This window comes from Meles meles, chromosome 8, assembly GCF_922984935.1.
Source record: "Meles meles chromosome 8, mMelMel3.1 paternal haplotype, whole genome shotgun sequence".
Lineage (NCBI taxonomy): Eukaryota > Metazoa > Chordata > Mammalia > Carnivora > Mustelidae > Meles > Meles meles.
The window spans coordinates 29019042-29023601 of NC_060073.1; positions in this window are offsets into that span (position 1 = coordinate 29019042).

Consider the following 4560-nt stretch of genomic DNA (forward strand, 5'->3'; position numbering starts at 1 on the left):
AAAATAATAATAATCATCATCATCAACTTTCAAAAAATAAATGAGTAAATACATAGACAAGAAATGTTGGTTTTCACTTTATCATGGGAAAATCATTATTTTTCCAAAAGATAAAAAAAATATATTTTTGGAAAAAGTTTTTTCAAAAAAGGAACAGAAGTGCCTGGGTGGTGCAGTCAGTCAAGTGTCTGACTCTTGGTTTTGGCTCAGGTCATGATCTCGGAGTCCCGGAATCAAGCCCTGCATTGGGCTTCGCACTCAGTGTGGAGTCTGCTTGAGACTCTCTCTCTCTGTCTGACCCTTCCGCTTGTGCTCGCCCTCTCTTTCTCTCTCCCTAAAATAAATAAATAAAATCTTTAAAAACAGACAAACAAACAAACAAAGCTCAAAAAAGGAATCAAAATGGTACTAATCTAACAGCTAGTCTGTTTATCTAAGATTCATAGTATCTGAGTTCGGGTCTGGATATGCACTGGTATCATCATTTTGATTGGCTTTGCCATGACCCAAGTGACCAATAATATTAGCAGCTATTACAACTATGATTATAGATATTAATATTAGTAGCAATAGTGGTCACAGTGGTAGTTGGCATCATTTATTTCTGCTTGCCCGGGATCCCCACCTCACGCTTTCGGTAACATCGTTTTCCTTCAGATAGTTGCCCCACCCCACTGGATTTGGTCTTGGATGGGATGTGAGAATGTAATCCCTCCTTTGGTGGGTGACTCTCAGACGATGGGGCTCACCCTGACAGCAACACTTTGAGGATGCTGTCATACATCCCTTGCAATTACATGGGGGCTCTCCTGAGTCCTGCTTCCTGCTTCCTTCCAAAATCTCGATCGTTCTACTTGTCCTTTCATTCCGTCTACTGTCTCAGAGCTACCCATTATGTTTTCTGTTTTTTCTCCCTAGAGGTGATTTGCTTTGCTTAGTGATCAAAGAACTCTATATACTGGGTGGGAAGTAATATTAGGGAAAGGAGCTCTGATTGTCGCTGTGATCATTTTCATAGTAGTCATAGCAGCAACACCCACCCACCATTTACTTACTAAGTACTGTGTCCTGGGCACTATTCTAAGTAGTATCCCATTATGCCCTCATTACAACCGTAGGAAGTAGCAGATAGACACTTTTGTCACCCCACTTTGCAGACAAGGATGCTGGTTTGAGGTCCTAGCGGTTTGCCTTTAGCTAGCCAGCGATGCCAGCAAGTGAGGCCTCTCCAACTCTGACGGTCATACCCTCGATCGCTACGTGGCTTTGCTATGGAAAGACTCAGACGGAAATGCCCAGCAACGTGCCGATCACCTTAGTGATATCAATCACCTCTTCAGTTTTCACAGAAATAATCCTGATGTCTCTGTATGAGTTGTGAGTGCAGTTCTACAAGCAAGGAAGCAAGGGCTTGCAAGGAAGCCCCTTCCTTGCAAGGAAGCAGGGGTGGGTTTCGTGCCTTATGCAGGGTCACTCAGCTGCTCGCATTCCAGAGCAAAGCCACTGAGTGAGAAAGGTCGGAGCCCATCCGGAGCGGGATGAAGGAAAGGGGCAGGTCTGCCCAGACCTAACCTCACTCCCTCTTAGCAGAACAAAAGAATCTTTAGAAGATGTGGAGAACCAGGCTTGTCTTTATAGGAGTCCCAGGAGACTTCTGCGGAAAGGGAAAACTTCCTTGTACTGAGATAACTTTGAAACCTTCATTTCTAGGCCAGTTTTTTTTTTCTCCTTTTCTTTCCTTCTTCTTCTATTTTTTCTTTTCTTTTTGTTTCCTTTCTTCTTTGAGAATTCCAGGCCTGATTAGATCATGCTCTGGACTCAAGTCAGCCAAGGGCCATGGTTTCAATCACTGTGATCCTGATGACCTTACAAGAACATCTTAAAAGGATAAATCTATTTGTTTTACACTGAGATAATGGAAAATAAAGCAAGCCCTGCCCCTCTCCAGCAGCCCTTGCTTGCCAAGTTGGTTTTCATAACATACTTTTACAGTTGATTTATCTCCTCTGAAAAAGGATACTTAAAAACTAAAAAATAGAGAAGGCTTCCGTAGTCCTTGTGCCAAAAACCATGGTGGAAGCCAAGAGCGTCTTCATCGTGTCTGTTACCAGAATTGGCAGGTCAGTGTACTTCTAGACATGGGAACAAAGACCCCTGAATTCCGCGGAGTCTGGGGAAACTTTCAGCAGCTGTATTTCCACGGGAGTGAACAAGGTAGGGAGTGGCTGTATGGCTGCTGGTTGGCCTGTCCCACCGACCCCAAATCTCATGGGCATTTTCAGGCCCCCCACCCTGAGACTCCTAGGGCAGGTGGGATTGGAAACTTGACAGTCGTATCTGGAAGGTAGATAGGGTTGTTTTGAGAGGACTGTCTGGCTGGGATGATTTTTGAGGGGATGTGGTGGATGGGGACTGTGTGGGGAGTGATCGAGGTGACGGCAGGAGGGCGAGCAATTTCTGACTTGCCTTTTACAGCAGCGATTTCCAGGCCCAGACAACTTTGCACGCCTTTCAGAAGCACGAAAGGATGGGATTGCCGTTGACTTAATGTCTGTGTGCCTCACTCTCTTTTCTGTAAAATGGGGGTAATTAAGCTCCCCCGCTCAGGCTAGATAGGAGGATTGCATGACGTCACAATGCACGCATAGGGTGAGTGCCCGGGGGATGGCGGGCTCTTACCGTCTCCCCCTCCCACCTGCTTCTGAGCTGAATCACTCTGCCTTCCCACTGGTCTGCCCCCATACAAGGGCCGTGGCCTACTTTGATCACCTCCACCTTTCCCCCTGTGCTAATACTCTATTGCTCAAGGCCATTCCCCCCATCTTATAAGTGGAGAAATAAACTTACGCCCAGAGAGGTTGAGTGAGACTTGCTCAAAGTTATGCAGTTAGTAAGTTGAACCCTACTGTACGCTTACATATTAGTTAATCTGTTGCTGTTTTATCCTTGTTAGTTATCTGTATGACAAATGACCCCAAAACATAGCTTCTTAAAGCAATAAGCATGTCGCTTGTGCATGCACATTTTCTGAGGATTAGGGATCTGGGAGCAGCTGAGGCATGTGGATCTGGCTCAGGACCTCCCAGGAGGTCACAGTTGCGGTGTAGACCAGGCCTACTGTCAGCCAAAGGCTTGGCCGGCCTGCGGAATCTACCTCCCTCACTTAAGTGGCTGTTGGCCAGAGTCCTCTGAGTTCCTTGCCCAGTGAGGTTCCCCATTGGGTGTCTCTTGGCGTCCCCCAGAACGAGTGACCCAAAAGAGAAGGCAGATGGTAGCGTCTTTTGTAATCTGACCTCAGACTTTGATAGAACATCACTCCTCTTGTGTGTTGTTGGTCACAGAGCCCAAGGCGAGTGCATGGTAAGGGGGGGACTGGCGTGTGCACAGGCACAACTGCTGGGGGTGGGGTCCGTGGACACCATGTTGGAACCTGGCCACCACCTCCCACTATCTATAACAAGGTCTACTATCTATAACAAGGTCCAAAGTCCTTCTCATGGTCCGCAGGGAGCCGTGTACCTCCCCGGCCTCAATGGCTCTTGCTTTCTGGCCTCCAGCTCCCCCTGGCCTTGCTCCTCACACATCCCATGTCCCTGCCCAGCCTGTCCCGGCCAGCATTGTCCTTTCCACTTAGATCCCTGCTGTGCCACTCTGTTTCCGCTGTTCCTCTCCCTCCTTTACAGCTCAGCCAGCACGCCTCCAGGAAGCCCTCCCAGATGCCCCAGACTAGGTCTGATCTTCTGGTCACGTGCACTCTACTGGTAATGATCAAGTCCTAAATCAAAGTCATTCATTAATTGATACTTATTGGAGCGGATGGTCTGCCGGGCCCTCCCTGGGTGGCCAGCAGGGACCACAGGGTACAAAGTCAGGCCAACATTCCAAGTTTCTTCACTCAGAATCCTGGGTCCATAGTCTTCAGAACCACTTTTTAATCCCTCTTCCCAGCAGGAGAAAAAGGGCTGTTTTGTACCTTGTCCTCATACAAGGCTCTTTTCATTAGTTCTAAAAATAGAATCTTGCTGATTTTCCAGACTGAGCATTTAACCTATATTTCTGCTTCCAGGCCCCCTATGTGAACCACAAGAAAGCCCTTTCTTTACAGGATACTATTTTATCCCCTCACCAATTTGATTCTTATTTGTCAGTAAGTACAGAGTTTTAGAAGTCACCCGTGCTACTCTTTATCACAGGTTTTCTTTGGAGATCAAGTCCTGCTTCTAGAACACATTCAGGGGAGAGTTGGAGAAGAAAATTCTGTTTTTAGCCAATCTTGTGGTTTGGCCCACTGGACGAGCCACTTGGAGCGGAGCTTTTAATCCCTTTCTCTCTAACTTAGAACATGCACACTCACACACACACTCACTCACACTCACTGACCACTTAAACTCACAAACTCAGTCTCCCCCAGACATGCTCATACACACTCACGGACTCACCCATACCCACACGCACACCCACACATACATACCCACACACTCACTTTTACTCACACACACTCAACCAGTCATATACACTCTGACTGACCACGCACATACCACCCTAACCCTAGCCCATGCC